General features: G+C 41.6%; 1 long non-coding RNA gene across 1 annotated transcript; it reads left to right on the top strand.

Moving 5' to 3' along the window:
- The first annotated feature begins 8190 nt into the window (after nucleotides 1-8190).
- Nucleotides 8191-11739, top strand: LOC311253340. The gene is made up of 3 exons (XR_014621673.1): nucleotides 8191-8304; nucleotides 8465-8864; nucleotides 11417-11739. It is a non-coding gene; the product is annotated as an uncharacterized lncRNA (long non-coding RNA).
- The last annotated feature ends 14985 nt before the right edge of the window (nucleotides 11740-26724 follow it).

Below are 26724 nucleotides of genomic sequence, written 5' to 3' on the forward strand. Positions count from 1 at the left end.
TCTAATTAAGGTTTTAATCAAGGGCAAACCAATTAGCACTGTGATTTCTAGCAGAGCATCCGCAGGTCACACTGTCGGAGAATGCCGGAGCACTCTCGATCATATCTTGAATCAAGGAAAGTCGTGGGTAATGCAACTGTTTGGTGTTCTGAGTAATTTGCATTTTATTATCCAACCCGCCTCCATGTGCTTTCATACGACCCCTCGACCTCTTCATATTTAAAAAAAAACAAACTATTAGCATCCAACAAAACTGCTCTTACTCATACTACTCCATCAATGCGCACTGCCCCTAAAATAGCTCCTCTCAAGTTCTTGATGCATGCAGAGATTTTTTTTCTTACAAACAAACAGTCATTGTGGCCTCAGCAACGTCAGTGCTGAGATCACGCACTTTGAGATGTGCTCTGCCAAGGCGTGTTGGCGGAGACTTCTAAAAAAAAAAGTAGAATTGGCCTTGCGGGCTGCATTTTTAAAACCGATGCCTTTAAGGCAGGCGGTACAAAGTGATACTAGCTACGGGCTGCTTAACACACAAGCAGTCTGTTCTGCCATGTTACGCCTCCCAGGAAGCCAAGCGAGAGTAGGTAGCTGCCAGACAATACCAGATGCCTGACAGGAAGTAGGGCCATACAGGGGCAGTCAGTCAGCCAGTTAGATATGAATTTAGCCTCCCAGGCAGTCAGGAATACCAGATTGCCTTTAGAGTGCCATATGCCAGACAGAAAGCAAAAATACTATAGGGACAGGTTATTGAGTTATCTATTTCCTTGCTTTCTTTCTCTGCTAAGTGGCCAGAGTCGTTTTGTGCTTGTGCTCTATTGCAGTGCGGCCTGTGGATGACTATATACCACTCTGTGCTTGGATTTTCCTGCGCTCAGAGGTGTTTCCTCGTAAGCCCTTACCAGGCACTTGAAACCCTCAAGCTATAAGCTACGGCTAGATCCATGTCTTGAGCAAAGAAATGGGATTGAACAATTCTGATATACAACACTATGACCAGGCAACAATGTCAATGTGGGACATGATTATGCTTTTACAATTCTTGTGTTCAACATATGTGCGTGGAAACTATGGATTAAGGTTGGGCAAAGATCATGGTGATCTTGCACAAGCTAAGGTTACGCTAAACTAACTTAAGTCATGTAACTTGTAGAGCAAAATCTAGCTCTTAAGTGTGCTAGCTCAAGCTAACATTAGCCACTTTAAAAGTGTAGTATTGAACTTAACGGGTGTGTTGGATTGTCAAAGGATATATTTCATTGCTTCTGAATTCAACATTTGGTTTATGAGAGGAAGGATGTGTTCATTTCAGCAAGTTACACAGTCTTGCTATAAAGTTAGGCAAAGATCTTGGTTTGGTTGACGATAAGTCATTTAGAACTGTAGGTCTGAGCTGAATGTGAAGTCCTAACCTGACATACAAAAAGTTTGGTGCACAGAACAATCTGAGAAGTCGTCTTAGGAAACTGTTTGGAGAAGGGCATCCGTCTTTCACCATCTACAGTATCACAGGCTAACTTCAACCTAACAGATCAATAAACCACATGACGACCATATTTTCCATCACAAAAACCTTCAGAGCTGTTCTTTGCTTGTCTTTTAATGAAATATACTCTCCTATTCTGATATGACTGATGGTAGCAGCATCTATGCTGACCTTTTGAGAAGCAGCCATTGGCTAACCAAAGCTACTGTACTTGGTTAGGTTTAGGAAAAGATCACACTTCGGGTTAAAAATAACGACGTTCTGCCTTGTAACTTGTAACTCACGCCACATGACTTAAGTGACGTAGGTTATTAACATAACTTGAAACAAAATCACTGTAACTCTTAGTTACAAGCGGGACGCAAACCCCAGTCCCCAGAGTGAAAGTCCAGTGTATGCTTTCCAAAGTTGTCCCCTTCACTTTGTCTCTTTCTAGAGTTTTAGGATGCTGAAATGATGATTGGAATCGGCGAAGAGCCTTGGTTACTTTTTCCTCAATCACAATTTCTCTCTGCAGAAACGTCTCAGAAAATGTTCAGTTCCTGGTTTGATGGCCGCATCATTTTCAGCTGAAACTCTCCCCCTGTCAATCTCCCGAAATGTTTCCCTCGTCGCCCGGCTTTCTCTGTTGAGTGCAATTTTAAGCCATCTCCCTTTGAAAAGACTGGACATCACGGAGACAGCTTCCAGACTTCCAGGATTCCGAGCTGGAGGAGCCATCAGTGCTCTGGTGAGCAAAGTGCCCTCCTTGCAGCACTCCCAAACTAATCTTTCTTTCTGTAAATGCATGTCACGGAGTATTTAGATTACACTTTGGGAACTTTTAGAAATACAAGAGAGGTCTCTTGGAGAAGACATTTGTGAAATATTTATCATGCGGAGGAAGCAACAGTTAAAAATGCAGCTTGTGATGATAACGATGCTCTTAATATAACTTATTTCTCTAGCTTGAGGTACCGCATTTGCATCGGTACACTTTGAGGTTTAATGAATGTGCTCTTTCATTCTCTTTCATTGGTCTCTCTGCATCCGTGCGCACGTATAAAGATGCTGGGAAACAATGGCGTTTTAAGATCTCTGCAGGATGAGCTGTTGTGACGCTGGTGTACTGTACTCTGGCAGGGCAGCTCGTCCCTGAGGAAAGTAATGGCCTGCCCCGGAAAGTCATATGAAAGAACTTCACGCGAACACATACACACAGAAGCAAGAAAGAGGATTTAAAAATTAATTACTTTCCATCTTATCTTTGTACATACATATTAAGCTGCCGAGATGATATCAGTTTTTATTGTAAGGAACGGGAAAATATACAGTATCGTGTTCTTGATATAAACCTCCCTCGGGCGATTCAAGGAGGGGTAAAGGAGAATAAAGATTAATTGAGTATAAATATTTGTATTAACTGTTCAAACTCAAAAATATTGACATTGCTTGTGAATTCATGGGATTCTGAGGGTTTTCATGCGCCTATCCTGCTGATTAGACACCACGTCTCTCTCAGAATATTCAAAAGGCAAGTCGGCGGGGAAAGGCACAATTTCCCGAACAACAAATGCATTTGCCGTTCTATTTACTTTCATGTCCGACATTAATAATTCAGGTTCCTGGAAATGCGTGCACATGTGCATCAACACCATTAAACACCTCCCCTTCCACCTGAGATTACAGGGGAAGACACCGTCCTGAAATATTTAATGTATTCCTCCTTTTGTTCCCCGTGTCAGAGTGATAGGAAAGGACAGGGAGCTTTAGTTGGACTTCCCGAAGAAGTCGTGACTAAACTGGAAGAAACAGTGGAGGAAGACAAACGCTCCCCTCCCACCTCTGTAACCCGCTGTTCAGCCGAAAGGTACACAGTGTGAATAAGTCTTAAAAATGGATTATACACAGTGGACCTGGGAGCGGTTAAAGTTTGAGTGGAAAAACAAAATTATGTACTTCCTTTGATCTGAGGCACATTTAGCAGGAAAAACGGATGTGTCACCCAAAATGTATTTTTACATTACAGTTGGTTGCTGCTCGCTTGCATGATCAAGCGGCCACATCAAAGGAAACACAGGGCTGCCGAAATCCTTTTTTCTGTTGGTTGCAATTTTACGGTTCGGAGCTGTAACATTTGGATATCATCCTGATTTTGACCCACAAAGTCAGAAAATTAACCCCTGGGATCACATCACTGGTGGTTAGGCGCCGATTGTGATGTGTGACAAAAGAGTTCAAGAAAGCGAAGACGTCGGTTTCGTCTCCCTTTCTTTTTACTTTGTCGCTCCTCTCCTCTTCATTCCGCTCGTCGCTCCTTGATCACTGGAGCAGGAAATAGATCCCACGGAAGCGGTGATGTAACCGAGTTATCTAATAGCCAATTGAAAGCGGTCCAATTTTCATCAAGCGCAACCTCGATGTAAATGACCTTCTTTATGGCACGCTCGCCGCCGTCAAGCAGCCTGTTAGCGACCAGCTCTGCACCCCGCCGTGTCACATCGATATGGCTCGCTATGCGAACATGTCTGAGGAGATGACACACACACACACACACACATATATATACACAATTCTGACCGCTCAGACCAAGGGTTGACAAGGTGTCGAGACAGCACGACTTGGCCAGTGGCTCTCGGGTCCTTCGGGGATGGCCGGGGAAAATACTGTCACCCATTTTATGCGTGTGTGTGTGTGTGCGTGCACATGTGTGTCCTCAACTTGTGTCACTTTTTAGCAACAGTGAGAGACACTGGCTTGAGGACCATTAGTGATATAACCCATGGCAGCCATGTAACAACACAAGGTCATTATATTCAAAATACAGACTTAATGATAGCTGGATGTACAGTAGAAGAAGTTAGGATTGCCGGATAGTAATGAGCTCTTTTAGAGTGTTATTTCTCCACCGCCAGAGATTTCTCTTTGCCCCCCCCCCCCTTTTCCTTTTTCGAAAGCCAGGGATCCTGAGTCATTAGCCGTTCGGCTCCAGTTATAGTTCAATGCAGTTCAGTCTGATCATTTTGATTTAGATGAAAGCGGCACCCCTGACAGAGGGCTCCTTTTTTCCCCCGGTCTGCGCTCAAAAAGGAAAAGAAAGGAAAAGAAATGAACCTCTAAGGTAGCTGCCTCCCGTGTCCCGTAAAAATGAGAAGAGAAAACACTTGAGCAAGGCCGGTTCATTTCCCAAATCAAGTTGTGCATTGTGACAGTTTACACTGCATCATCTGTGTTTGGGTTTCACTAAAGGACTGGGAATGTTTTTTCCCCTCCATATGGTCGATGTTTGCAGCTGTCCATGAAGTAAATGAGAAACTTGCACTGCAAGACTTGTGTATACATAACACTTTAGTGCCTGGGTTTTCATCAGGGGGTCTGCTATTCCGAGGGTGTCCTCAGAGTTACAGCAGGGGGGCAGCCAAATTATTTTTTGATCATATTTTTAAAGTTTCTATTTCTCAAAATGAAGAAATGCTTGAAAAATACACACTGTTACACACAACCAATGCTAGGGGGTATACACAGCTCCTCAGTTTATAATGGGTACGAACGCCATATATCATTAGAAGGCTGTGATTGATTCATGCAAATCATCTCAAGAGTAAACTGCATCAGGCAGACAAACAAAACAACACATAACAAACAAAAAACTAACAAGTGGTTAGCAGATAGGAGTGTCTATGCCCGCCCTAGATCCTACAACAGCCGACGAGTGATCATATTGACAGGAGGCCCCCTCTCCCTTCCCTCCCTTTCCCTTCTCTTTCCTGAGCCACTGATATGCCAGCAACTAGATGACTGATGCATCATGTAGCCAGTGAGATCAAATCTGGTAATATACAGTTTTTCTTTATCATAAACTTGGACATTATGCAAGTTTATGCATTTTGCTCTTTTTTGTTTTCTTTCCAACCTTGTGTTTTTTAATATCTTATATGCACAAAGTTAGTGTAAGTAAGGAAATAAAGAACTGAAATGAGTTTTCGCCCCTGTTACTCTCAAGCACGGGTTTATTTAGGTCACAAAATCGATTTTCTTTTGCCTGGCGCCTGGGTATTTCCTCACAAAGACACGTGAAGTATTCATTTTCAGTGATGTTATTATCAAATTTGAACTTGGACCGTGAAAGGCTATAAATATGATGTGAATCCAATGTGTTTTCCATCTAAAAAGGGGCAGTTTCAGGTCATCTGCAGGCTTATTTTTGCATAAAAAATTCAGGTGAGAAAGAAATAATAAATATTTCAAACTCCTATAGATTGATGCCAGAGGCACTTACAGAGCTTCTGACTGGGGAAAAACATTCAGACTTAACCTCCTAAAAGATGCCTTAACCAAGCCTGTTCATCAAATGGTTGCACATCAAGGTTTGAATATGCTTTGGGCTGGACTGGGATGGGGCCCTTCAGGATCATACATTTTCAGGAATGGTAAGGGGTTTTAATGGTAGCACCTCATCTTGTTGTAGCCTAGAAAAAGATTTTCTGAAACATCACTGGGTTGAGTGAAGGGAAATTCACTACCAGAACCGGAGCCGGTCAAAAAATGGGCGATTACTGTTGAGCTCTATTGGCCAGTAACCTGTATTGTTCGCCCTATAGTGTACAGACATTCTTGTGAGCTACAAACTGATCATTTTGTAACTTAGAACAAGAGCCTGTGACAATACCCTCCATCTCAGAAGCCGGAGAAATTGCAGAGGGTAAGGCTAAAATGCCGAACATCAGCCATGCTACGACTGCTGCCGACTTTGTACGGCACTATAAGCTGCCCTACATGTTATTGAAGGCCCAGCTTATTATGAAACAGAATTTTATTTATTCATGTATTAGGAGGTCCGTCTCTTTATCAGCTAAGAGGTTCTCGGACTGAAAAACACTGAAGCCTCCATCAGGGAGCTAACAGCAAGCTTACAATCTAATTGTACGACTGGCAGTAACATTTCTTCTTCTACTTCTTTCGTCGTCTGCATCTCGTATTCAAGACTGCATTAAGAATCTTGGCCATCGCCTGCTCAAAGGGTGTTTTGTTTGCGTTCACACAACATAAATGAACTATTCATGATCACAGGAAAGCCATAAGTGCATTTTGGATCCAGTATTTATACACTGGCTCTAATGAAAGCTGTTTTTTGAAACGTAATGCAGATGAACTCCGTGTGTCAGCCCTGATCGCCCACATGCCTTTCCTTCCCCCCCACCCCGAGGGTGTGTTACTCTCAGCCCTGCGCTGTACAGCAGCTTGTGTGAATCACATGTTAACGGTCCACGGACGGAGTCAACACAATTCACACCCTTATCTCTCCCAGCTGATGATGAGCGTGTTTGAAAATCTCTGCCAGGAAAGTGACACATCGTCGCCATACTGCCAGTGCGCGCCACGCCGGGTGATCGCACACACATCCGGCGTCACTCAGAATGAACTGTTCAGCCGTAATTGCGGCTCCGTATTTGGAAAATAATTTTGGGTTTTTTGAAAACATCACATGTTATTTTTAATGAAAAGGACTATTAATTCCAACTGTTCTGCCTCTCATAATAAAATATATTTTCTGCGATTAGACACAGGACATAGTGCCTTGCTGCCTTTAGCAGATTGGCACGAACAACAAAGCAAGACAGTGTTCAACGTGAGAAAAAGGGGAATAATCAAGTGAGCAGCTCCTAAATCTCTCCAAATTACTTAACAAACACAATATTTCAATACATGTGATATGTGCTTTTCCTTGAGCAAAAGAAAGTTGTAGGTGTAAGTGATGGGGATTTATTCCTGATAAACAAATCTTTGTCGAACGCTGAAGCGGAACCTGAAAATCTGTTAGCGCAGCTGCCCTTTAGCCATTACAGCAGATGGAAAGCCGGAGAACACTGTTATCTGTGAGGGCTGATCGATACCTCCAACTAAATGTGCACTCCAGCTTCAGGTGCTGAGTTTTCACTCTCTCAGAACTAAGTTTTTCGTCTCGTTTTGTGTTCTGGGACGAGGGGGAATTACCTCTGTTTAACTTGCTCATCGATCTTGTGGAAACTAATTTTCTTGTTTGTGTCCATTACAGGCTTCCATAATTTACAGCGATGTGGCGCACAGTAGTGAGGGAAGTACCGAAATGATTGCTTATAAATTGCGAGTAATAAGCTGATTTTAAATTCTACTAATCGCTAACAAGGATACATATCGGTGTTAATATATTCATATATGTTCATATTGATTAGTGTAGATGGTTCAAAATTTGAGAGTGACAATCGTAGATGGAAGTCCTAATATTATAAGACTTTAAAATCATGATGATATTGCTTGTAATACTGTGACTTTCTTATAATTTTTTAACTCTACTATCAGAATTTCATACTTTTATTTTGAAATATTGTGTTATTTATATAAATCAAGACATTTTTTTCATAAAATCACAACAGAATTATTAAACTACATTTTAGCTTAATTTGCTCATTTTTGTTTCTTGAGATAAACTTAAGATCTTTTGTCCTCAGAAATGACTTTAACTTTTTAACACCATAACTTTTCTATTGTAATTTTTTTGTGCATTGTACAAATGTACAATTCCTTTGTTGTGGGTGTTTTTGTTTTCTTCTAAAATTTTGAAATATTACAAACTTTCCCCTGTAGTATTTTGACTCTGTTGTTTAAGTCTCAAAAAACGACATAGCAACTAACCTGTACTTCAGCTGAGTTTTCACTCTCTTAGAACTAACTTTTCTGTCTTATTCTGTGTTTTGGGATGAAGCTAAATGACCTCTTCTGTGTGTTTAGCTCGCTCATCGATATTGTGGAAACTGATTTTAATGTTTGTGTCCATTACAGGCTTCCATAAATCACTGGTGAGGGAAGTATTCTCAAAAATGACTCTTTAACTCGACGACTTTCCCCAGTTTTATTCCTGAGAGAACTTTGCTTGTTCTTCCACTCTATCATACTTTCAGTATAAATACAGCAAAATATCTGACAAGATAAACATCATAACTTTGTGTCCTGAAACAGTGACCCGTGAAGACGCAGTCGGTCATGCACGGTGAGGACACTCCAACTGTTTTCTGCCACAATGCGTCCCTGAGCTCCTGGGCGGTCGCCTGATCAAACAGGAGGAACGAGGACAATGGATCCACGTTGAGCCTCGATATCAGCAGATCTGCTTCAAGTCAAGAACCCCCTTCAGGAGTCACGGAGATCGCTCTGGCTCCGAGCCAGATCTTGTATCAGCTGACAGGATGGGGAGTTGAGGCGGGGGAGGATGATGTCCTCCAAGAAACACGGTTGGGTTCTTGTAGATAAATCTGAAGAATGAGACTAATCTCCACTTGTGGCAGAAGGGGCATCGTGGACAATGAGCCTTCTCATTCGGGAGTGGATCTTCAGCACCCATGAACTCTCGATTTAAATGGTAATCGCTGCTCAGTACCTCTTCAGTCCATTCTCTTCTTAATTCACTCTAAGGACTTTATCTGACAATTCCACCAACACATATGGCTTCATTATATATGTATATATCTGTGGGACGGAGCCTCTCCGAGGCACAAAGCATGGAATTAAGAAACAGACAAATCAATCATGGAGATTTCAGGCTTAACAGACTTTTCCCCCTGATATCGGGGCTTGTTTTCATCCCTTCAGAAGAAGCTATTTGCTGCCACTCAATTCTGTACTTGAAACAACTTGAAAATTGCCACGGCTCCAGCTAGGTAATCCATCATAGAGAACACGGGGCCTTAATTTGGTTTTGTCAGAGTCTGTTTAATCGTTATTTCATTGAGCCACAGTTGAGCGTCTTCATATCAGAGCTGCGTTACGTTACAGTCTGTTTACTGCCAATCAGCCGGCACCAACTGGAAGGTTTATAAAGTCTCTGACAGGGAATAATGCTTCAAAACATTTCACCTTACAAACTTTGTCACATTCTTGTTTGGCCTCTTTTGAAGCCGGGGCAGCTGTTAATTTCATCTTTAACGCGTCAAACATAAATGATAAGGATTCTAATTGAATGAAGCGTATGTTGCATAGTAATTTGGAGACAATCTGGTTAAAGTAGACTCAACTGCAAGTGTTCACCTTCAAGAACCATGCTCATGCTGTGATGAAATGATTAAATCTGGCACAATATGACAGTCGGGACGTTGACATTTTGGAACGGTTGAGGTACCACTGAGCTGGCCTTTCCACAGATGGAACCCTGTAGCACAAATCAAATCCTGAATATAAAATATGCACATTTCGTGTTCACTTAGTTTGTTACTATCGATTCGTATGAAAATAGTTTGTTATAGCCAGCCACCTCGGAGCTCTGCGTGGGATGTGTCGAGATTTTTCCTGTTTGTTTTTTTGTTCCCAAATACGTGTTGTAATTAATCATAAAAATCCATATTAGGAAACTTTCTGCCAAAGTAAACTTTAGTAACTAGCTGACAAGAATAATCAAGTTTGTTTTGGCCGAGTCGTGCAAACAGCACAGCTGTGCAGTGACTCAATATTTGCTTAACTTCTGTTTATTGTCTCTGCTGCACATTCAGAGATGTTCACACCCCGTCAACACAACGCAATTATAATAAGTGCATGCGTTTGCATTAGTAGGTCTTTGGCTCTTCGCTCTCTTTGGACATTGCCGCAAATGTATGTACTACATAAGCTTCTTGTTATGGCAAAATGATGGAAAGTAAGTATGGTTTGAGTATTGATTTGATATAATTCTTTCATAAGCCCCATACCCATCCCCCAGAAAGAGCCCCAGGCTTTGAACCAAAGATTGCAGCATGAATGAGTTCTAAAACCTGGAAATAGGTGTGCATTTTTGCACTTCAGGTCATGATATCATGTTTTGTCCTACAATATACAATATGCCAACATGTAGATTATAGAGGGTTGACGCAAAGGGAACATCACAACACAGAACATTCTAACTCAAACTTTTCAACATGTAGACTGATCAATTTATAATCGTGTTTACAGTATAACGTAGTAAGACACCCATGTTAAAGTCATGTAGCCTAGCTTTTCACTTCCATCGCTTGGATTAATACATCATGAATAATTTAAATGGCGTTAATTTGCAAAGATTGTCTTGCCATGTCTTGTCTTGTATGTCCATAAACTTCTGTTTGCCACATAGCTTAATTTCTGCAATAATCCAAAATCAAATTGAAAAATCTCATAGGATTTTTGGTGAGGGAACTAGGGTGATTCTAACTTTCGGATCAGAAACCAGGTTGGTTAGGTTGAGGCCCCAAAACTACATGATTAGGTTGAGGCCAAAAAAAATTGGATAGGTTGAGGCAAAGAAATTACTTGATTAGGTTTGGGCTCTTAAACTACTTGGTTAGATTTCGGAGAGGACCATACTTTAGATTAAAATAACTATGTTCTGTCTGGTAATTTACATAACCATGTGGAATAAATGTGGAAGACCCAGGTAACTTTACACCTGGCAATTGTGTGCTACTGAGCAGTTTTCATAGGAATAAACTAGGCTTTGCCCCGCCTGCTATATTCAGTTTCACCATATGATATTCACAACACAAGAACACATAAAAAGAAGGGGAAAAAAAACCATTCATATTGGGACTTGGACAAAAAAGGATGATAAATATAAAATGAAGTACTATAAAAGCATCTGTAAATGTCATGACATATATATTTCTGCAGCTTGGCCCAAACTGTGGTCACTATAAAGATGCCTACTATTGCACCTATGCTGTTCTCCAGTGCATTTAAAAACCTGTATGTATGTATATGAGGATGAGGCAAATTATACATTATCTGGATTCACTTCTTGTGTTCAGGCTGTTAAGACTAATCAGTGGGCGCCATGTGCACACATTATAAGGAGACAATGAAAATTAAAAATAGACGGTGACGTGAGTGAATGATCCGTTGCGTAAGCAGAGCATGAAGCCAGTTCAGGCGCATTTGTTGATTAAAATAACAACGCTTCTGTTCAAACAGGTGACGACTAAAAAGGATGGCTGAGTCGTGAAATAACCGTCGACTCGGAGGCTGAACATTACACTCCCCGCTCAGGACACCGTGGCTCACACCCTCTGCAATCACATTAAATCTTTCATTTCATATTTTGGCACCGAACGTTGAGACTCTTAATTGTATATTACATTGCAGCTGCCATCCCTCGCTCCTCGTCTCAGTTTCTGACTGTGTATTGTGTGCACAGTGAGGGAAACCAGAAAACACCAATATTTCATTCATTTATCTTTAATTGACACTTGACATTTTCATGCACCGGCACCACGTTTTGTAGCCCTTGAAAGACAAACCGGAGTGTCACCTTACAAAAGCCTCAAATGGAGAACCGGGCTTTCTGCAGAGCACGAATAAAATGAAAACTCCTTTGATGTTATTAAAGTAATCCGATGCATAACCTTGCGGTGCCTCATTATCTTGACACAAAAGGGAATGGGGCTTGTCACTGCATTCCATATTTTATCCATGATTTAACACAAATCTGCCCTGAAGTCACAGTGACTGATATATACCTGTAGCCGTGTTTGGTATAATAAACTTTAAATTGATGTAATCCTCTGCCTGCCTTTGTGTCGAACTGCCCTTGAGAGAAACATGATGAAGAAAAAGAGCAAACAGGAACTAGCTTGTTTTTCGCATGTTCCGAATCGCACTTGAAAAAAGCCATTAAGGGTGAATCTCCCTTTTCCTCGAAGCCATTACCCACAGACAGCTTTTTTTCCAGGCAATATCTTGGTCATTGGGATGTTATGTTGGCCCTTTTTATGAGCTCATCCATCACTTTTGTCCACAATCAAACTGCTTAAAAGAAGCATTGTGCTCGCGGGGTGAAGATTCATTTCAAGTTTGCCAGTTTTCTTGATGAGGAAAAACCTCTACTCTACTCTACACTTATCCGGTCTAATATAAAACATGGATTTTTTGGTTTTAATACGCTAGGTGTCTCTCAATCAAAACAATGAAAACAAAAGACTAAAAGACTAAAAATAATCTAACATTACTCAGGCAGGAATGTTCACAGAAGAGGAAATTTAGACATTTTAATGCAGATATGTTACATATCTTGTCTTCAAATCAACCCCATACGTTGAAATAAACAACATTCTCATTGATAAATGTATGCTAGGCTAAAATCTATTCAGTTTGTAACAGTAAACTACGGAAGCCCTAAAGGGCCACACATTCATACATTTTATTTCCTCCGTTTTCCCGTGATAATGAGTTAATTTCATTTGTTTTCTCGAGATCTTGAGTTATTATCTCGAAATAACAACTGCTGTTTTCCCGAAATAACAAATAACCCGTGATAATGAGTTAATTTCATTTGTTTTCTCGAGATCTTGAGTTATTATCTCAAAATAACAACTGCTGTTTTCCCGAAAATAACAAGATAATTTTCTCAAGATAACGATAACTTTGTTTTCCCGAGATAACGATATAATTAATTCGAGATCTTGAGAAATGTATTAATATATATTAATATGTTATAGTATATTAAATCATTGCAGGAAACATCATTCCGTGTAGCAATGTCAGAGGAGCAGGAGCATATCGATCACCGTGTCACATATCTTTACAATCAAGGCCTGACACAAGCTGAAATAGCATTATGCCTTGCCATTACAGATAATATACACATTAGCGTGCGTAATCTAAAAAGACGGTTAGCAAGGCTTCAGCTATAACGGCGGCACAATCTAAGTGAGCATGATGTCGTCATTAACTAAATAGCTGACCAGCTAGGAGGTCCCGGGCGTCTCCATAATCTCAGGCCTATTATATCACAGTCATTATCTCGAGATCTCAAATTAATTATTTCGTTATCTCGAGATCTCGAGAAAACAAATGAAATTAACTCGTTATCACGGGAAAACGGAGGAAATAAAATGTATGAATGCATGGCCCTTTAGGGCTTCCGTAGTAAACAGCAGTTTGTGAAATTCAACTCACAAACTCTTGTTTAGCTTATAGCATTCCCTTTCTGTTAGCTAGCATAGCACCTTTGCTTTACTTAAAATACAGCTCAAACTCAAAAGTTGTCATGCCAGGATACACCTAGCAATGGCACATCTATTTGCATTCATTCTGTTTTTATTTTTGTTATTGTTTTTTTAGCATGCCTTTCCCGTATGCTAGCTAGCAGCTTGCATTACTGCATTTTTGGAGGTGTTATTTTTGTGAAATGAGACCGCCCAAAGCATCAAGCGCCTGATTGACATTTGAACTAGTTATTTTCCTACCATCGGGTGACTGCGTAGGTGGCCTCCCTTTAGGGTGAGTTTCTTTCATTTGCTCCAAAATGGCAGCTGCCGTTGTCATCTGAGCCACACCTGTGGAAAATGAACCTGGCAGACACAGCTGACACCTTTTAAATCATTCTTCCTTGGAAGAGAAGCCTCCAGCCATGGTATGTTGTCAGGTAGGCCTCGACCGAAATTCTTCAAGTGTGTTAGCCATGAGCTGTATCTTTCTTTTCCCGCATTTGTTGCTGTTTGTGAGTCCCTGTATTCATTCACTTAAAACCACTAGTAAAGTCAACCCATGCAATATTAAAGCATGCATGCCACGTTCTTTGATGCAGGCTTATATTTTTCGGAGGCGAACGAGGTGAGCCCATCCGAAAGTACATGATGCTGAAGAGCCAGAGCAACATTAAATAAAAGCGAGACAGCAACAAAAGGTCATCCTCTGGTTTATGTCCTCAGGTGCTGGCACCCCTGCGACGCATGTTGAAAACAGCCAGCTGCCCGGGTACGTCGATTATAAAAACAAGTTGAAGAGAAAGTGTTCCAAGAAAAAACAAAAAGTGCCCTCTAGGTTTGAAAGTACACACTAACAGTGATTGACAGCAAAGAGCTAAGAGGACATAGTTTAAATGCCTGAGTGATTTCAGTGTCTTAATGCACAAAGCACAACAAGCTCGAAGCAAATAAGAAGAAGTGGAGAGACCTGGAGAACACAGCAGCACTGCAGTCACATCCGTATTATCTCCTTGAGGATTTGGGAACCTGTTCTGCTACACAAGCCCGGTGTATCAAAGAGATTTGATCTTTAGAGATTTACTCCTCTCGTCTAACTTTTCCGAGGGTGATGCATGCCGCATAATCAGATTCTGGTGAAGTTGGAGGAGGAGGAGGAGGAGGCTGAGGAGGCTCATTTGTGTAGGTGCAGCAAGGCGGCTAAAAATAGCCCTGAGGGTGATGGAGCAAAAGAAGCTCAAAGAGCATGGGACCTTATAGTGGCATGTTGCTGCAGTTTAGTTTTGTGTGCGTCGGCGGAGAATAGAGCGAGAGAGCGAATGCGTGGGTGTGGAAAAGGGGATGGGAAATGGTGACGGAAGGGAGCGGGATTGAGACCGAGCGAGTGTAAAAGACGGAGAGGGAGGGAGGTGAGGAGAATCGGGGAAGAATCCGGCGCAGGATGGGGGAAGAAGAGGCCAAACTCCAGGGGCTCGCCGCCTCTTTTCACCAAACTGACAGCAAGCTCGAGCTCCCGCTGAGCACAAGTGTGTGTATCCAGTTACACAAATCCCCTTATGCTGGTGCACCTTATGATGTGTGCGTATGTGGAACTCCTGCTGAAGACTGTGACCTAGCTCACAGCGGATGTGACTGGAGCGGGAGCCCACTAGCACCAGGGTGGATGACAATGCAGAGTCAAAAGCCTGAAAAGTGTCATGTTCACCCCTTGAACGCATCATATATCCCACTGGAAAAATAAAACAAAAAACCCTCTTAGGGATTTGGGTATGAATCACCATGTCGGTTAGACTCATGTTTGTCTGTGTGCAACGTTGGTGGGGGGGTCTGCATGCAACGTGTGCAAAGTTCACACGTGTCTGACGGATCCTCCGCGGAGGCAAGAGTTTGGCGTTCGCACCAAATATTGATCCACTGCAGCCGAGTTCATCAAGTTTCACCGAAAATACATCACCCTGATGAGACACACTGATTCACGAAGTGTGTGTGTGTGTGTGTGTGTGTGTGTTTGTGAATGTGGGCATGTAGGAGTGTGCGATGTTGTCATCGGGAACAAATTAGCCCGGGCTGTGAGATTTGCGGTGGGTGGTATCGAAAAAGCACATGCTGGCTTCAATAGGCATGGAAACAGCGAGCTGCATCCGTGCTCCCACCACATGCAGCCATGTGTACTGGGCCATGTAGCGTCAAGTCCCAGCAATCATTCCTAAACAAGCTGGGACTCATATGTGCAAATCTACAGCATGCATGTGGGTCTCAGTGTCAGCTGAGCAGCAGCAGCAGCAACATGAAACCAAACCAATGACCTTAGTGTGAACGTGTTTTACATACGTTGTGGGGACATATATTTATGCAGTGATATTGTGGGGACCTGTCGTCTTTATGGAGACATAATGTAAATCAATACATTTTAGAGTGAAGACTTGATTTCAGGTAAGGGTTAGGTTACGTTTAGGTCAAGGTTAGGGTTAGAGAAGTAGTGGTTATGGTTAGGGTCATTCTCCAGGAAATTTATATTTTACCACTTTTACACTAAAATTAGACAAGTTTGCCTTTTGTTCTGTTTTTTTCCGTGTGTACCACATTGGTGACTACAAACTATTGCAACTCTTTTGGATGCACATGCACCCAAAAGTCTCTCAAATACAACCGAACATTTTCATTGGTCGCACCAGTGCACCTGAAATTTAGATATCGCTATTTCTTGTTGCACGTGCTGTAATTCAGAAAAAAATGCATCTGTCCCCTTATTCCTGTTCACTATCATTAACGTGACATTTTAAGAAATACACTCAAATGTATCATTACGTGCAGCTAAATGAAGTGCTGGTGCACCTAAATGAAAACGTTAGGTGCACCAGTGCAACCAGTATAAAAAGTTCTGGTCTGGACTGGAGACCTGCCTCATCAGACTGTATCCAGAAGACTTTAAATTAGTTTTTAAAGTCTTTATCAGTGAATTTCTGAGTTAGACACATTGTTTTATTTCAAGCTGATAATGGAAGTTGCTAAGGAGTGAGAGATCTCACATCTCCCCCAGTTCTCTTGAGAGTTTCACATGTGTGGTACCAATCAGCCAACTAGCAAAGCTCAGACATGAAAGCCGCTAACAACAGAGGTATCGTTTTCTTCAGCCGCTCTTTCAAACTCAGCGCCGACTGAGGAATTTTGGAGTGCTGCTTGAACAGAGATGAGTGGAAATGTATTAACAAGCCAGCATCCTTAACTTCAACGGGCATCACAGCATCACACCAGGAAAGGGGCGAAAATTAGCGTGTCCACCCAGGTGTTGTGTTTCCATCGTAGCCGACTGGACAAAAGCCAGATGTTGGGGGATGTTAGTGGGATTGTCGTCCAGTGCTAAAGAAAATAAGTCTATGTAATGTCTCCAGAAGTGGTGGAAACACAACTGTGTTTGTGTGTGGGTGTGTGTGTACTTCCATCTGAAGCCAACATTATTTACTGCGCTCTCCTGCAAAACCCGACAGTTATTACAAGTGTAGGTACAACAATCGCAGCTATATAAAAACTGTTCTTGATTGCATCCTGGAACCCTCTGGAGGATTGAAGACGAAGAAGGAAGAAAAAAAAACATACAGAAAAGAGTGTGTGGGTTCTAGTCAAACAAACTATCCAAACGGAACGACTTGTGCAGTCATATCCTATGTAGTTCTGCTTAAAACTACTGCTAATTAGGGATTTTTTTCAACCGGCTATAACTCGGATTTTAAAACCACAGTAGGATTAAATATTTAATATGTCCCAGATCTTTGAAAAAGATTTTTTTTTAAAAAGGGATAAAGTAAAATGTGCCTGTTCTGTGTGGAGGAATATGTGTGTGAGTGTTTAAATTTGCGTCCTCTCACAGCTTTTGCAGCCTCCATACAGCAGGCCTATGGGTGAAGAATGACTTAATTGTTTTGACTTCCAATGACAAGAATACAACAGCAGGAACACACGAGGCCCAGAGCCAGGGATGTTCAGATGTTCTTGTGTGGATTGAAAGTTTGCAGTGGTAAAAAAAGGAACAAAAAAAAAGGCTAATTCTGCAATCTACTGTATGTGCACGCTAGATTTGCACTTTTTAATTGAGGGGTAAAAGTTAACTTTGTCTTGTTCGTCAGCATCAACTGTTCCAGAAGATACCAGATAAAAAAAACTCACAGGTAGACCTTTGCAACTTCAAGCTGTTTCATACTTAGATGAACACTCCATAAATAGTCACTTTTTAATTATCCGTTTTACAGAATTGAATGTTTTTTCCTGTTAAGTACAATATTTTCCTTTTTCCTTGAGAACAACCCGTTTCTCTTAAATCCACAGGATTAAGGACTGGCTGTAATTCCAAATAAGAGGCTTCAAAAATCCACATATGAGACTTCAGGGACTTAGTGATCTCACTAGGGGATGCTCCTAAGCCCCAAAGACACAGTGGAAGTGGGTCTCTAAGACTGAGAGAGGGGGGAACTCCAGACTGTGGGGGATGTGACCTATGAGTCATATGTGTTTTCTGGTTTCAGATGGACTTTTGAGACAGATCTTTTGATTTGTGCCAGAAAACTCTGACAAGCGGCCATTTTGGGGGGAGACGGCAGCTTACTGATAGATTTAAAGGATACGGGTGATGTGTGGCAACTTTGTGACACCTAGTCAGAGTTTTCGGGAGATTAAACACATTTCTTTGGTCTATTTCTGTTTCACTCATACATTTATACTACAAGAGAGGGTGATGCTTACTGAATCATTGGATTTCCAAACAAGGTCAATTACATCTTTTTATATTAAGCATTTTGATCTGTGGAAGTTTTATGTTTATGAAACGGCTATCAAACTTCTTGGTGTATGTGCCAGCTGAGTAATTTCATTGGACTGAAAAGGGTGGCATCTAGTTCTGTTACAAATCTATGCTGTCGACTATTTGACACACACCATAAATAAAACCCTGTGGCAAGGTGGGAGGTGAAACACTAAGAGGTCAAGAGTCTAGCAACACAACTTCATCATTACGACCCTGATGAAGTCCACAGGCCAAAATGTCCAACAATAAAATTGTCAATTATGCTGCAAGTGTTGTCAGACTTTTGACCTTTTCAGACTTCTACCTTTCTCCGTGAACCTGGGTTGTTGGGCCAGGAATCCTTTCTCAGCTCCTACAGGTGAAAGACTAAAGCCTTCCTGTGTCTACATTCCAAACCAGGGCTGGACCAAGCCTTTTGGGGGGCCCCCAGAAGGCCCGTTATCCATATAAAAAAGTCTGAAACTAGGCATTATATGGTAACAGAGCATAAAATTCACAGTTTCAAATTTGACAAATTCATGACAAATCATGAACAGATGACACAGCAGACCTTTAGATTTATTAATTTGGGATCTCTTTAGCGGCACAAAGCAGCCACTTTCCCGTTAACGCCTCAGGCTGCTCTTCAGACAGAATCAGACAGCTGGATGTAAAATACTTCTTTTAAGGCCTGCCAAATGTCAGCATGTTGGAAAATCTTAGATTCCGTTGGGTGGTCTCACTGTCTATCCTTGTATCAATTTTCTATTACTATCTCTGGTTTTCTGTTAAATGTCATCTTGTGGTTTAAATTAGTAAGAAAGCCCTTTGATGTGTATGGTGTCTCACTCTGAAATCATCATCTGCTAAAACATTTTTGACTTCATAGCTTTTTGAACCCAACTTTGCTCCATTTAGAGAATCTCATTAATTTTATACCACGCTTACTGCAGTGTTGCAATGGCAGTTTGACCTCCACAGCCATCAAAATCTATATCCAAGACTCCAGATTTACAATTGGTAGCATTTAAGCACATTTGTAATTCTTGCTCAACGTCTCTCTCAGACAAACATTTATCTTTTTCATCCATTCTGCGCCATTGGAGTCAGTCAGACTCTTTTTCCGGCCACCTGCCGCTGGATACCCATTTAAAACCACATTATGTAACTTTTAAAGAAATCCTGGAGAAAGATAGTTGACTGTTCAGTTGTAATCCTAGATTGTGAAATACCAGCGCTTTGGGTAAATGGTTCGGGTCCAATGCCAAAGACCCAATTTGGTATTGGGCATGAGACTGGCGTAACCCACCCAGTGTTAGCTTGGATCGACTCCAGTGACCCTGTGCAGAAATTACATAGTGTTGCTTTAAAAATGCCCAATGATATGTAACAATACAATTTTGCAATCACTATAGTTATTTGTTTTCTCAAATACCAGGTTCCTTTTTAATTCCTTTTTGCATCAAGGTTAACATTTAAAGTACTTCGGCAAAGTTATAAAAAGTTGCATCTACCTTAATACTTTCATTATCCATCCAGCAAACACAGTATGTGGGAAATCAAATATACTCAAGACCAAGAATTGCATGCTGGGTTTTGCTCAGTGCTCACAGTTGATCCTCTGGCTGTGATTTCTTCATTTGCTGCATTGCTTATGAACGTCTCCCATCAGCAAGGTGTGTGAGGACTATCTGTTTCTGACAATTGCTGTCACAGTTGGGACTGCGGAGCCTCATTCATCTCGGAATGTTTGAAAACTTTGAGGAGCGCAGTGGGACAGTGAGGCTGAGTGGACTGGATATAATACATACTTTGGTTTTATTTGGTTGTTAAACTGACAGTTGTCCCATTTCTGGAGCATCTGCCATGGAGCCCATAGCTCTTTTTATCTATTGTTGGTCACCTGTCCGAGTTTTGTCTCTTTTCTTGTTAATCCTAGTAAGGCTATACAGGTGAAGGTCGTTGTATGTTTGTCACAGACAATCAGGTGCATACACAATAGAACTTATTGTTGGGTTTGGACATACTGTAAGGGCTCGGTGGCGAGAGGTTATTTTCTATGACATTTATGTGCAATATGTAAGAATTTTAGTGAAAAAACTGACATTTTCAACAGACTGTGAACAAATAAAAGCTTGTTTGTCTACATTTTTTGTTTTGCAGAGATATCTACTGAAGTTAGCATGCTAACCGCCTAGCCCCAACCCATCTTGGTCTAATTCTCCAGTGCTAGCATTGTAAACACCAACAGCTAACTGACTCTCTTCTACTTTTACCTGAGTACATGACCCTAGTACTCTTTCTACTTGTTTCTGCATACCTTTATGTGATTTGCGATATTTAAGTCTCAAGACACAGCTGGCATGATAAACTACACCTATCCAAGCACACAACACATAACTCAGTGCAGCATACACTCATAATTCTATTGAGCAGATTCCCTCTGAAAACAAAAACAGACAGGTAAAAAATGTGAAGAAAAAACACCAGCGTGAGCCGGTCCAGGGCTGTGAAAACAGTAGAAAATCATCTCAGGGTGCAAAGTGCTTAAATCTCCCCGGCTATAAATGTCCTTGGATGTCCTCTCTGTGTTGCTTACAATAAATTGTTTCAGGAGGGTTTCATCTTGATAGCGTATACTTATTTGAAATGCCCTCAGTTATGTGAGAACGCATGTGCTGCATACAGTATGTTAGTGAATGTGCAAGGTCAGGGGAAGGATCTGCACTGTGCAACAAACCAGACTACAGCACCGTTTGAGTCCCTGTTCCCTGCATTCGCTGCACTGTGGCACTGAAGGCCTCGTGTCAAAAGATTACGTTGCTCATGTCTAATTTATCTCGCAAGGCGCCCGCCCTCAGGAGCTCCAAGAAGTCACTTCGTTTAGGCTCGGAGATGGAATACTGTAGAAATGCAAAAGTGCCTGGAAGTTCTCCGGAAGTTCATGACTTATGCGCAACTTATGGACATGAATGAATCATGTTGGCTGGGTTTTAAAAGAAAAGGCACAAACAGCTCAAGGCGGCGTCTGAATCAAATATGTAGAACACTGTACAAGGCGAGTATAGCACAGAGCCGGAGCTTCCCATGTGTTGTGTTGTGTATCTAAACCCTGTCTAGATTATTCAGTAACAAATGTATGCATTAAAGGCGCACTCTGTAGTTTGGGCGAAGAGATTTGAATCAGAAGACAAACACTCTTCGTTTCTAGCATCAAACAGTGATCTGGGGACCTTATATTGTTTATTCAGTTATGGTTTGTATTATGACCTCATTAATATTGTCACTGATAAAATCATGAGTTTGGATTTCTTCTCCAAGACGACATATTGCCCCTTAAGACTTCTTGTACCAATTTTCTCGCCATATCTGCATTTAAATCGCTCCAAGTCTGAGCTCTGAATCCTTCAAAGGAACAAAGAAAAAACCCTCAATCTGTTCCTTGCAGATACCTCACATTCTCAATTTAGCAAAAAAACGTGTAATTTTCTGAAGTGATGATGTCTCGCAGCACACTGGATGTGCTGTGATTGATTCTGCGTTTCCTTTCGTGATGGGTCCTCTCCCCTTCCCCGCTGTCCATCTCTGCGTCCAACGCAGAGCAAAGGGGGACGAGTTTGCGCGCATTGTGCGACGCACGCCGAGCTCAATTTGAGAGCAAATGCTTAGAGATTACTCCTCTAATTGATGTGACTTCTTGCTTGAGGAGGAGGGAGAAGGGACGAGGCAAAACCGAAGCACACAAAAAAGAAGAAACGAGAAAAAAATCGGCTTACATCTCGTCTTTTTTTTTGTGCTTCGCATGACAGCTCTTTGAGCAAGAAGAAGGAGATAGCAGGGATCCACTGCAGTGCTAGTACTGATGCTGGCACACTATGAAACATTTAATTGCACCATCATTCAGTGGAGGAAGGAACGGATGGCTCGTGCTGCTCTGCCCGCACGTCTTCTCCAAGCCATGAAAGCCCATCAGTGATCCTGTTCAATGTTCCAAGTGGGCCGGGCCAGGCACTTTCCGAAATGGGTCATTAGCTTGTAATATTATTAGAAACACTTTGGGCTACCATCTCATATTTCTGCAGTGCGATCACATGAGGGAATCTGTCCAAATGAAGGGAGCACAAGTGTGACTTGTGACTCTTTGTCTTGGGAGGGTGGTGCCTTTTCCCTTCGCTCCCCTCTTATCGCAGATGCTCGTGTCACAGGCGACCTCGCTTCATGCTCGACAAGCTGCATTTCCAAGACATTACAAAGGGAATTCTCTTATGGGGCCTGCATACATGCTGCATACATATTACATTTGTGTGAGTGGGCTTTTCACTGCCCGTGAAGCTCAATTGATTGAATCCACAGAGAGGGAACGAGGCACTTCTGAGGTTAGGTTCATTGAGCTTTGCTTTATGTACTGTACGGGCGCCACTCTTATATACGAACAAGGGCAAGGTCATACGTGGACTCTAACGTGTTACGTCTGTGTCACTTGTTCCCCGTCATCTGAACCGTGCTCGGTTCACGCTCTGCTCGGGGAAATCACAACAGGGCAGAATGAACAGTCAGAATCCTGCAGAACTGGATTGATGAGCAAAGGTTACGAATCTGTTCAGCTGAACATCTAAACACCAAGCATTGATTGTGCAGAACAGTTGCCATTGTTGATTTAAATGACACGCATGTGAGATCACTGCACGCCGAGGTTGCCACAGTCATGCACCGTTGAGCGGCAAACACCAACGTTCGTCATCTGCCATTGATGCCCTCGCATGGGACTGAAGAACACATGCTAAAACGGTAAAGAGATGCTGTGCAATCGACTGCACAAACAGATTGAGGAGGGCATACATTTTTACAGACCGCCTGAGGGGAAAAGGAAGAGAAGCAGCATGGAGTGGTGCTTTGTAAGAGGCTGTGTAACATTACAGGCCCTGAAAACCTCCTTTTTTAGTCAGTGTCTTACTTTGAGCAACAAATGGAAAATGTCTGCCAAATTAGGACAATTTTGGTTGTTACATATGATACTTCGGATTGCCTATTGCTTAGTTTAAAGGTGCACTATGTAAGAATATTACAAAAAAATAACCAAGATTATCGTCAGGATAACAAAATCAGTTTTTCACGATGAAGATGTCTATGTATTGTGCTGCAGATATATCTACTGAAGCTAGCATGCTAACTAGCTAGCCCCTACAGAAGCAGTGAAAACAAGACCAACATTCCCCTGAGCTCCAAGTCTGGACCATTAGCCACACAGCTAAATGAGCTAACTAGCTCTAACTCTGGTGATATTATTTCTTTAAGGGCATAAATTGCCAGAAGGCCAGTTGTTACGTATTGCACCTTTAAATGTCATTCCAACAGCACTTGTAAACCAACATAATTAAAGGTGCAATTTGTATGAATATTAGTTTAAAACATAAAAAAGCTAAAATTACCAACAGAATAATAATCAGTTCTGACAGTATGTCAAAGGCGTCTATGTATTATGTTGGAGAGATATCTACTAAAGTTAGCATGCTAACCAGCTAGCCCCTACTAAAGTTACTGAGCTAGCATTGTACACAAGACTAACTCCCACTGTGCCCCAAGCTCCTAGTAAGGACCACTAGCTGCACAGCTAACTCATTTGTTTGACAGTGGCATAGCAACAAAACCAAATTAGCATAACATATTACTGTTTAAAAATACCCCTTAAGATTTTCAAAATAAAACAATTTTTGTCACTTGTGTGTTTGGCATTTTTTCTGCAATACCTATTCAGTGTATTCAATTTGGTAATGACCTCTCTTTATAGTAGAGGACAAGGATCCAATTGTCTTCGGTCATCAGGGATTCACAGGAAATAAAAGTCAGGTGAAATTGGTGCCAACCTTGTTTGCGCAACAACAAAGTTTTCTTGAAATAACCAAGCACATGTATTTATAAATGTAATAGAATCATAAAAAAACACAAACACCCACAAACATTCCTTTGAAGTCCCTGTGATTTGAATCAAAATGACATCCGCTATGCCTCCATTGTGACGTAACCATCCTGGTGTTAGGCCAGATTTAAACCATATACGCCTGGAAATTCAATTTCCGGCCTCATTTGAATGTCTAGACACCACAGAAGTTGTGTCCAATTCCTTTACTTCTTTTGAATGTGTGCATTTTCCGCTCAGCGTCACACCTGTGCACCTTCACATCAACCATAATAGGTATATCTAGCCACTCTTTGGTGGTGATGGAAGTTGTATCATGTGGAAAAAATGATGTCAAAGCGTAACCCTGCTGAGTTTTTTTTTTTTTCTCCCCTCAAAAGTTAAAAATTAATTTCCTTCCCCCTGTGTGATCAGTGAGGATTTAACAAGGTTAATCAATTAGAGATAATGGCTTTTCTTTGGATGTACTATAAAAGATTAACTGCTCCGCATTTGATTTAAGATGGTGGTGTTTTCAAAAGAGCAGAACAAATCAATACTATTCATAAAAGACGATCTGGTTCTAAACTCTTCGAAATGTTTCCCAAGGTTTTAATCCGTCAGGTGATCATGACCTCACTCACTCTGTACATTTTCCTTTATTACACCCTATCCATTTTCACTGTGCTATACTGTACTTGAAAATAGCTGCACACACTCCATTAAAGGGAAGAATTCTCCCTTAGATACTTCCAGTGTTATATATCATCAATCTGGGATGTACAACACATTCCAGAAGCTATTTGGTGATGAACTGCCGTAATTTACTCTCTTTGGCACCCACTTTCTCTCACTATACCGTGTTGATTTGCAGTCATGATCGTGACTTTCTACATTTCCCAGAATGCCAGAGAGCATCCCTGAACTTTCAGCTGTGACACATGCATGAAGTGAAATTAATAGCAATGGCATTTTAACAAGTTTGAAAAAACGCTAATGTCCAGAAGCAACCAAACGATTGAAACTCAATGTATTCCAAGCCTGCATTGCATTCTGGTCTATTGAAGCTAAGAGGTTGAGATGCTAATTAGCACAACTTTGAGCTGTGACATATGCATGTGACGGAATTATTAGCAATAGCATTTTAGCAAGTTTGTAAGACTCTTTTCGATGTCCGGAAGCAACCAAACACTTAAAACTCAATGTATTTCAAGGATGCATTGCATTCTGGTCCATTGAAGCCAAGAGGTTGAGATGCTAATTAGCAAAATGGTGGCATCAGAAGGGAAACAACAGAGTCATGCAACAATATACACAACAAAAAAAAGCAGCAAAAGAGAACCAGGAAATTCAAAAAATACATTGTCAAAGGATGGTTTGAACGTTTGATGCGAGGGAGGGTTTTTCATTTCACACAGCAGTTTTTATCCACCCATACCTGAGAGGATGCTCTCGCAACAAAACATTCAATGCAGTGTACATCCCATGACTAAATACTTCTGATGTTCGGATGCGAAATTGGGTCACCGGCTCGCTCGTTTCAACTGTGTGCCAAGCGAACAACAGGATAGGGGTTCGCTGTCCACGGCTTCACAGCAAGCTGCTCTGCTTGGCAGCCAGCGTCGTAAGATTTCCCCCGGGGGTAAAAGCTCAGTAACAGACTACAGTTGAGTCAGGAAGTGGGGGATGTACCGACAGACAAAGTCACCCCTCATTGTGGCGGTTCGCTCATGGTTGGGGCATTCAGATACACTTCATATGGATTCATGTCTCTCTACATTCCTTTTTCTTTCTTTGTCCGCTTGTGTTCTTCTCAAAGTGAAGAATTTAATTCCAGTGGTGTCTATTGAATACGTTAGAATCACCTTTGGCAGCTGTCACGGCATCGATTGACATCTTAATGGACGTGCTCAATCTTCCGTGCAGCTTTACATAAACATGCATTTCATGCACGTTTGCCTCGAATCGCACCAGTGGATGCTGGGATAGACTCCCGCCCCCTTCGTGACCCTGAATAGTAAAAACTTGGGTATAGAAAATGGATCGTTGGAAGGATTGATGGATGTGCATTTCATTCTAAATCAAGCTCCATCAATTAAACTGACCACCAGTGGACTCGAGTGATAGAGATGTCTGGGGGAGAATTCTAATGCACTATGAGTCAAGTTGTAGTGTCACTGCAGAGGGTTTGGATGCTGAGGAGTACCTCATAGCAGAGGGCCGAGGGTGCGATATGTGATTAAATTTGGTTTTGCATTAGACAAGATAGAGAACCATGCGTGAAACTTAAAATCCAAATCACTGAGGACTCTTTTCAAACCGTCTACTAGCAAAGAAACAGGCTTTGATTCCAAGAGTCCTCTTCTTTAGTGCTACATTCTATGAAATTAAACTTTAAAGGGGCAATATGTAAGAATTTATGTTGAAAAAATAAAAGAAATACAATAAAATTACCGATACATTCATTTAACATGATAATGTCTGTGTATTGTGTTGCAGAGATATCTACTGAAGTTAGCATGCTAACCAGCTAGCCCCACCAGTGCCAGTCTAATGTTCCTGTGCTAGCGGTGTACACAACACGTCCGTGGTCAGTGAGCTCCCAGACCAAGCCCGCTAGCTT

The sequence above is a fragment of the Pagrus pagrus genome (assembly GCF_965226575.1).
Source record: "Pagrus pagrus genome assembly, chromosome: 24".
Taxonomy (NCBI): Eukaryota; Metazoa; Chordata; class Actinopteri; order Spariformes; family Sparidae; genus Pagrus; species Pagrus pagrus.